The 9,376-nt window shown below is 49.5% G+C and overlaps 1 pseudogene; it reads left to right on the top strand.

The window, feature by feature from the left end:
• The first annotated feature begins 5,889 nt into the window (after positions 1 to 5,889).
• On the top strand, positions 5,890 to 8,637 carry LOC121833584 (annotated as a pseudogene).
• Positions 8,638 to 9,376: the final 739 nt, after the last annotated feature.

Genomic DNA, 9,376 nt, shown 5'->3' on the forward strand with positions numbered 1-9,376 from the left:
GTGGCCACCTAAGACAACACCGCCTTCGCAGTTTGACATCGACCCAACCCTGCCTACCCCACAACGACGACAACTCAGTGACCTTCTCGCCGAGTTCAATGAGTGCTTCTCCACGTCGTCAAAGGTGCGCCAAACGACCGTTGCGAAACATCGAATTGTCACTGAAGACAACGCGCTTCCTGTGCATCGGTCGCCGTACCGTGTTTCCGTAAAAGAAAGAGAAGTCATCCAGAAGCAGGTCCAAGAAATGCTCGATGACGACATTGTCCAGCCCTCAAGCAGCCCGTGGGCTTCACCGGTAGTCCTGGTGAAAAAGAAAGACGGGACTCTTCGGTTCTGCGTGGACTATCGCCGACTAAACGCCGTAACGAAAAAGGACGTCTACCCGCTGCCACGCATCGACGACACTCTGGACCGGCTGCGCCATGCCCGATACTTTTCGTCGATGGACCTGAAGAGTGGGTACTGGCAGATCGAGGTCGACGAACGGGATCGTGAGAAGACTGCCTTCGTCACGCCGGACGGACTGTACGAATTTAAAGTGATGCCGTTCGGACTGTGCACAGCACCGGCGACGTTCCAGCGCGTAATGGACACCGTTCTTTCCGGCTTGAAATGGCAAAGCTGCCTCGTCTATCTCGACGACGTCGTGGTATTCGCAAGCGACTTCGACGAGCACCTGAGACGTTTGCGAGCCGTACTACAGGCTATCCAGAATGCTGGACTGACACTAAAGCCGTCAAAATGTCGGTTCGCTTACGGCGAGCTCAAATTCCTCGGCCATGTCGTGAGTGCTCAGGGTGTAAGCCCTGATCCTTCCAAGACATCTGCTGTTGCAGAATTCCCCAAGCCATCAGACAAGAAAGCCGTAAGAAGATTTCTTGGACTGTGCGCTTACTACAGGCGTTTTGTTCGCGATTTTGCCAAGATTTCTGCACCGCTCACGCATCTGACCAAGGACGACGTGAACTTCCAGTGGGGGGAGGAGCAAGAACAAGCGTTCAACGAACTGAGGGAAAGACTCCAGTCGCCCCCTATCCTCGGACACTTCGATCCATCAGCGGAAACGGAGGTTCACACGGACGCCAGCAACGCCGGACTCGGCGCGGTACTCGTCCAAAGACAAGACGGAGCAGAGAGGGTGATCGCTTACGCAAGCCGGGCACTGTCTAAGGCAGAGAAAAATTACTCGACGACCGACAAGGAATGTCTCGCTGTCATCTGGGCGTTAACCAAGTTCCGCCCGTACCTGTACGGGATCCCGTTTCGCGTTGTCACGGACCACCACGCTCTCTGTTGGCTCGCCAACCTCAAGGACCCGTCAGGACGCCTCGCTCGCTGGAGTCTGCGACTGCAAGAATTCGACGTGGCCATTGTGCATAAGTCTGGCCGCAAGCATAACGACGCCGACTGTTTGTCTAGGGCCCCAGTCGAATCTCCTCCCGAAAGCACTAACGACGACGACGACGCCCGTTTTCTCGGTGCAGTGACAGATGCCGACATGGGAGCACTTCAACGAGACGACCCGGAACTTCGCGCCGTGATCGAACACCTCGAAGGCCAAGGAAGTTCAGTTCCGCGAGTCTTGGCCCGAGACTTGTCAAGCTTCGTTCTGCGGCGAGGTGTGCTCTTCAAGAAGAACTTCGGAACGAGCAACCCTGCTTGGCTGCTGGTTGTTCCGGCCAGCCTGCGAGAAGAAATCTTTCAAGCATGCCACGACGACCCGACGGCTGGACACCTTGGCTACAGCCGGACGCTCGCCCGGATTCGTGACAAGTACTACTGGCCGAGACTCCCGAAAACAGTCCATCTGTACACAAGGTCGTGCCATGAGTGCCAACGACGTAAGAGGCCTCCGACGAAGCCAGCAGGACTCCTGCAGCCGATACCTGCTCCGACTAGGCCTTTCCAGCAAGTCGGAATGGATTTGCTTGGGCCGTTCCCAACATCGACGCAAGGAAATCGGTGGATTATCGTCGCGACCGATTATCTTACACGATACGCCGAAACGAAAGCCCTGCCATCGGGAACAGCCGTGGAAGTTGCCAAATTTTTCGTCGAGTCCATTCTCCTTCGACACGGCGCACCTGAAGTACTGATTACAGATCGCGGGTCATCCTTCATGGCCCAGCTGACGCAAGAGGTCCTTCGTCTCAGCCACACCAGCCATCGTCGCACCACGGCGTACCACCCGCAGACCAACGGGCTGACGGAGAGACTCAACAAAACCATCGCCGACATGATTTCCATGTACGTCGACGTAGAGCACAAGACATGGGACGAGGTGCTGCCGTACGTCACGTTTGCGTACAACACAGCGGTTCAAGAAACCACGGGAATGACACCGTTCCAACTGGTACACGGCCGAACGGTTACCACGACGCTCGACGCCATGCTGCCTCACGTGCCAACCGGTGATGTCAACGACGACGCTCAACTCATCTCCCAGCGCGCGGAGGAAGCTCGTCAACTGGCAAGAGTCAAGATTCAAGACCAACAGCGAGTCGACGCACGCCGGTATAACCTTCGTCGCCGGGACGTCCACTTTCAACCCGGAGACCGGGTATGGGTTTGGACACCAATACGTCGTCGCGGTCTCAGCGAAAAACTCCTGAAACGCTATTTCGGACCCTACAAGATCATCCGACGCCTCGGCGATCTGAACTACGAAGTTCTACCCGACGGAACGCGCCCATCTGCAAGACGTCAGCCGCGACCCGAGGTGGTGCACGTCGTCCGGCTGAAGCCGTATTACGAACGATAGAACTTTCCACTCTCGTCGACGGGTGAACTGTGAACTGTGAACCGCGACTCGCGATTCTGCTGCCTTTTTGTTTTGGATTTGTTTCTGTTTGTTGTTCTTCGTTTTGTGCTGCATCGGGACGATGCACTTTTTAAAGGGGGGGATAATGCCGCGCGCAGGGTCACGGACTTCTAGAACGTTCTCGTTCATTCTTGCTGCGGACATAACTATCGTTCATCCTTGTTTTTGTTGTTCTAGAAAGTGCTTGTTCATTCTCGCCCCGAGCGCGCTACGCTCGAACCTTCTCCGCCGAATCTTCGAGATAGTGACTAACTCTAGATAAGAGGCCGTCCGCGACCTTGTCGAGTCAGTTTCGCTCCAGCGTTCGACTGTGCTGCTAACGCCGACTTCGACGCCCGCGACGCTCTGTTATTATCTTTGTTCTCCCTTATTTTTTTGGCACAAGTTCGCCACATTAAACGTTTATTTCTTCCCGTTTATTTCCTTTTATTTTGGTCACCACCCGTGACAATATTTAGCTTCGTTTTTTTCTTGAGTACATATCTTAAAATGCGATCAATGTCTTTTTGTAACACAAGGCAACCTACCTCCAACTTGATGCCACTGTATAGGATATAGTCCTCTGCATATAAACGAACGCTTGATCTTACTTCTGTAGTAGTATCATTTAAAAAAAAAATTAAAATAAAGAGCGGTCCTAACACAGATTCCAGGGGGAAGCCAGACGTTACATCTAAGTGACTTGACGTTACTCCGTAAATCAATACTGCTTGTTTTCTATTTTCTAAATCGTCGGTGAGCCGGTTAAGAACAACTGCTGGAGCGTTCACTGATTTTTGCAAAATTAATTTGTGATGGACCATGTCAAACGCTTTACGCAATCTAGAAAGATGCAGTCTACCTGTAGACTTCTATCAAAAGAATAAGCGATATCGTGATAGAACTCTACTAATTCAGTGTCACAAGAAAAGCCTCTTCTATTTGGTACCGATATGGAATTAAAAAACTATTAGTGTCAAGATGTTTCTCAAACTATTTTTTCTAACAGTTTTGAGCATACACAGAGTAGGAAAATAGGTCTGTAGTTCTTTTGTACATTTGATGCTGTACCTGTGTTTTGTTCCTTTTTTATCTTCCGCGCGCCAATGTGAACATCCGCGGGGTTGTTTTGCGGCACTTGAAATAAGCATTATTATTATTGTTAATATTATTATTAACATTTCTTCTTTTTATTATTATTATTACTACATTTTTTTAGGTCTCAGAAAGCACAATAACATTCTGAACGACCAAGGTAATGCTTTGAATTCGTGTTTTTCAACCACGGACTGTGTACGCGTGACTTGAAGTGAGCTTTCTATGGTCCATGGAGATAGATATCACCCTGCTCTTGATGTCGTTCTTTCTGCTTTTATCCTCCTATCCTCAATCCCTCTAATGTTCCTTTTCTGCATGCATCGTATTGTTGTGGCCACAGATGTGGAGCGTGACATGCGCTGAGTATTCAGCGTGGGACTACAATGGAATGTATCACCATCTGTCGGGTGTTGACAGGGCTTCTATCTTAGAGTCGTTTGAAGTCAACGGCCAAGTGTATCTCCTCACAAGAGCTGTTCAGGAGACCACGGACATATCTATCCCTCTGAAAACATGTACTAAAAATCTCGCTTCCCTAACTGATTCTCTCGTGAACACGGGAACTCGGGAACCTTTTAAAACGGAAAGATATTTTGCACAGGAAGTTAAACAAAAGTTGTTTTCCAAAGTGGGAAGTTGAATTTAAAATTTGCAGAAGGCAATGTAAGACAATCTTAAATCGTGATCGCCAGGTGCATTGTGACTTGGTAGAATAAGGTCTCGTCAAAACCCCCAGAAATTCTGGAGGTACTCTAAATACAGCCTGGGGAAGAGAAAACTTGAGTCTGAAATCATCGTGAATCAGTGTAGCGACAGTGTGAAGGGCATGCCTGAGTTGTTTGCGGATCCCATTGCGTCAGTCTACAATTAATAATCATAACTGCTCCTCGATTATATTGCCTCACTGGGATGGGTCTGGTGAACCATTAAGTTCTGTAGTTGGATGAGGAATGTGTTAGGCTATGTATTAAGAAAATGAGATTCACATTTTCTACAGGTCATTAAGGAATACCCGCTGCAATAGACCCTTTCCGAAATTGCGGCAGGCAACCATGATCCGTTGAACTTGGCTTTTCTTCAAAACACGACAGACAACACTGACATCGAGGGGGCGCGGGGGGAGAAGCCGTTGGTATGGCGGCCGCTGCAGCGTCTAGTTCGCCGGGCGCTGTCGCTGCCGGTCTATTATGGACACAAAACTTTGACAACGATTCCGGATAACTTCACTGCTGACCAGGTGAATAAGTATTACGCCGCCCGGAAGACGAGCGAGCGTAACCGGCGACGTAGTTACAAATTCATGATGGAAAGCTACGTTGAGCCGTCATCACTCGAAACTGCGATAGCTAAAACGGGTAAGTTGTCGATTCTGCATTAGTGACTACTGCGCGTTATAAATTGTCCGATAAGCATTTTCAACACTTGTTTTTATCATACACAGGAATGTGAGCTTCGTCGTGGCGCGCGGGCAGTGCTACGCGAGCCAGAGACAGTCATCCAAGTCCTATCGCGCAACTGCAACGATCGCAGCAGACGGAATAGGAGGTAAAAGCGCTAAAAAACGACGGACAAGTTGAAGAATGACGAACACCACAGAGCGCTCTGTGGTGTTCGTCATTCTTCAACTTGTCCGTCGTTTTTTAGCGCTTTTACCTCCTATTCATGAATAACCAACTAGCCCAAGTACACACCCTTCTGCAGCAGACGGCTCGGTCTCGACGAGTACCTGCCATTGTGCTGCCAAAGAAGGCTTGTGCAATCATTCTTTAGCACTGCTACAAATGATTGCCCTTCTCAAAAAAGAAGGGTACAGGAAAGCACCCCTAAAAGTGACATGCACGGAACTTCCACAGCAGTGGCGTAGTCCTCGGGGATCGCAGATCAATCCTGGGAGCGTCGGCGACCTGGACTCGAGGAGCGTGCGGGAAAGAGGGCCTTCCGAAGCACTTTCTGCGGAGCTCTACGACGCGAGAAAAAGCAAGAGGAGCATGACAGACATGCAGCAGGACCTTCACATTTTGGGCGACGATCTCGGCCACCTCGAGGATTCGCCTTTTACGAAGCATCTGCGTTCTCTGCAAGTGCTGGGCACTGATTCAATGTTTGGCATAGTCCCCGAGGAATCTGGAATATCTTACCAGCACCCAGTGTCTCCACATGGATTCAAGACATACATCAGCCCGAACATTATGCAGTGTGGCACAGATGCCTCCAAACCTGTGCTCCCTACCTGGCCGGTGCTGTTCACCTCGTCGAACACTTACCAGCTGGGAACACAGTTCCTAAGTGCTATCAAAACATCGCTTCTTCAGGTCTTGTTCCACTTGCTTCACATTTGCACTTTATATTTACCTTCCTGTTATGTATTACCTTGTCTTTGTCTACGTAGAGCTTGGTTTTAACCCCGGAACAAGCGCGCCAACTGGAAAAGGACAGCCGCCAGCAAGCGAAAAGCGCAACATGGAAGGCTGCCCGTACCAACAGGCTCACGGCATCTTCATTTGGGACCGTCGCAACCCGAGAATCGTGGACGAATGGGGGGCTACGGAACCTCCCCGAAAAGCGAGATCTTTCTCGAGTGTGAGCCGTCAAGTGAGTGCTTACACACAATTTGCGGGCAAGATAGTTTTTCTCGTTTCAGAACACACACTCTTCAACTAGACTCCTCTTTTTGATAGAAAGATGCATGCACAAGAATACTTGCAGTACAACATGAAACGGCGTCTGTGAATCCACAGTAGAGTCACAGCCATAGCTGCAACACCGCACTCGGACCCTCATTAGCCTCGTTTACATGAATGCAACTTACTCGCATCAAATGCAGTTGTTGTATTCAAGGCAATTATGTAAACGGTATAATGAGCTAGGAAGGTGCATCACATTCAAGTCGCTAGACATAGGTGGATTGAGATGGCAAAGACGCATTCATTTAACCCATGTAAACGGAGCTGGCATCATATTTTGGAACGGGCAGGATTATGGGAAAGCGCTCGCTGCGGCAGCGAGTGAACAGCTGAGAACATGGCGATAGTCAGCCTTGCTGGCGGCTGCAAACAGCGGTCCTGTATGGTCGCCCCCAGTTTTCTCCCGAGAAGAAACGCGAGCGTTTATTTCCATCATAAGTGAGCGGAATATAGCTGAGCAGCTTGGTGAGGGCGGCCCCCGTCCAAGCCTTGCGAAATACGAATTGCGCATCCGAGGGCGTTTCAAGAGGCTTCGGCGCAAGCATGAACGACGCCGAGAGCTCCTAGCACTGCATGGTAGCACAGAACAAGCAGCTCCTACCTTGGCGCTGTTCCTGGCTATGCCGGAGCCTTTTAGCCTCGGGGTCCGGTCGCAGTTGGCAAGGTTTGGCGAGGCGAAGTGCGGTGGCGTCCTCAAAGTGGTTGGAAATGATCTCGCTCGCCAGGCAGTGCACAGGTACGTCGCCTCTGATCCAGAGTGACCTAGTGGTCCGACCCGGAGCCCAAAACGCTCGGGTTTTGATGCTCCTTCCCTCTCATAACTTCTTGTACAGCATTGAAGACGGCGGGCACAATCTTTACGCTTGCGGAAAGCGTTGAAAAGCCTTCATGTGCGATGCATCGGAAAATGTGGTCACGTGGTGCAGCCGGTGCCGGAAACGCAGCTTTAACTTTGAGCTTTGACACAGCATGGCGCCACCTTCGCGTAGGGCTTGGTGAGCATTCACGTAAAAGTTGCCGCGTTGGCTTCACTCGAAGGCCGATTGGAGTCGATAGGCTGAAGTCACATTCAAGTAAACGCGGCTATTATCGCAGGCACGCACTTCACTGCTCTCCTGGCGGCGACGGCGAACTGCTTACAATGATCTCTGCTCTCCGGTTTGATGAGCCCGATGTTCCCTCGCTGTTGCGACAAGTCTAGCCTTGCGTTCCGCTTTTTCTGTTGCAGTCGGCACTTTACGAGGAGGAGCCGCTATTGATGTGCGGGCATAGCCAACTTAGCCAAGTCGTGGGTGTTGCTTGACTGGCTGTTTGTAGCGCCCAGAGCCAGGGGCTTGTGGAGCAGCCCCTTTTCATTAGAAATAGGGTTAAACCTAACTGCTTTACTCCGCTTGTCCACGCTCAGCTCAGCGGACACCGCTGAAGCGCTTCACAGAGAGAATCCCTGCCTTAGCAGATTACCTTTGTTTTGTTGTAACTGTTAATATGAACTTAAAACCGGTACGAGAATCTCCTCCGTCCATTCTGTAACTATTCATGAAAATTACTTTTTTCAATGTTTTCATTGCCCTGTTCTTTTGCAGGCATGGTGTCACTCACGAGCCCCATGCAGTGAGGAACTACGAAAGAGCACTTCGTTGTCGTGGCCACAGCATCCAGACTACCTGCTGTGCATAATGGTGGATCCATCTTTGCCATGGCTGGGAGCGTCTCCGGACAGACTTGTCTATGACCCCAAGGAGCATGTCCCTCATGGAGTTCTGGAAGTCAAGTGTCCATATACCATGTACCACTCGGCCGATCCTGACTCGCAGACCTTCTACATGGTGAAAGATGACTCAGGAACATACAAATTAAGGCGCGACCATAACTATTACTACCAACTGTTGGGGCAAATGGCGCTTTCAGGCTTAATGTGGGGCGATTTTGTGGTTTACTGCAAGAAGTTTTTTGATTGTGAAGAGGATTAGATTTTCCCTTTCTGACTGGACTGAATGCAAGGAAGTGCTTAACAAGTTTTATTTTCAGACACTACTACCACTACTACCGTGATCAGTGAAATCTTGAGTGAATGGAGGGCAGCATGCTAGTTTGGTTTCCGTTGCAACTCAAGAGGATAGCGTGAGGGTGAGACGGACCGGAGAAGAGGAAGCAGACGGAATGCTGGAGGAGAGAGGGGGAACCTCCTTCTCTCTTTAGCGTTCCGTCTGCTTCCTCCTCCCCGGTCCGACCTACCCTCGCCCTACCTTCTTGAGTTGCAATGGACTCTAGAATAAATGACAGAGTAACAAAGACAATACAGAGTGAGAAAAATAAATTGGGGTTTTCGAACATAAACATCAGCTATCCCTTTATGTGGCATTTGTATGTACATCATAACGAAAGTTGCGTTTTTTTGTTTTTTTTTTTGGTAGGTGTTAGTAAATAACTCTCGAGGTGGTTTTTTCCTGATTGGTAAAAACCAGAAACCCTGGAACCGTCCTTAAATAGAAAAAACCGACTTTTCAAACTGGGAAAACCTTTGTCAGCATTTTCTTTTCTTTGTGATCTTGAACCCAATCTGTACTAAAGGTCATTCAGTTAGATATTAAGCCTTTTGACAAAATAAGCCCGATAACTGCCTTTTCCTTGCCCGGCACTAAATATATACACCGAATGCTAGAAAATAAATAAAACACAGAAAAACACCCCCTGACTTCGAAGAAAAATAAACCCCAAAAACACGGAACCCTAAAGATAACTCAGTTGTTTGGTATTTTATAAGATCATGCAAGATTTGAACTAGAAAAGC

The sequence above is a fragment of the Ixodes scapularis genome, unplaced genomic scaffold (assembly GCF_016920785.2).
Source record: "Ixodes scapularis isolate PalLabHiFi unplaced genomic scaffold, ASM1692078v2 PGA_scaffold8__174_contigs__length_109621045, whole genome shotgun sequence".
Taxonomy (NCBI): Eukaryota; Metazoa; Arthropoda; class Arachnida; order Ixodida; family Ixodidae; genus Ixodes; species Ixodes scapularis.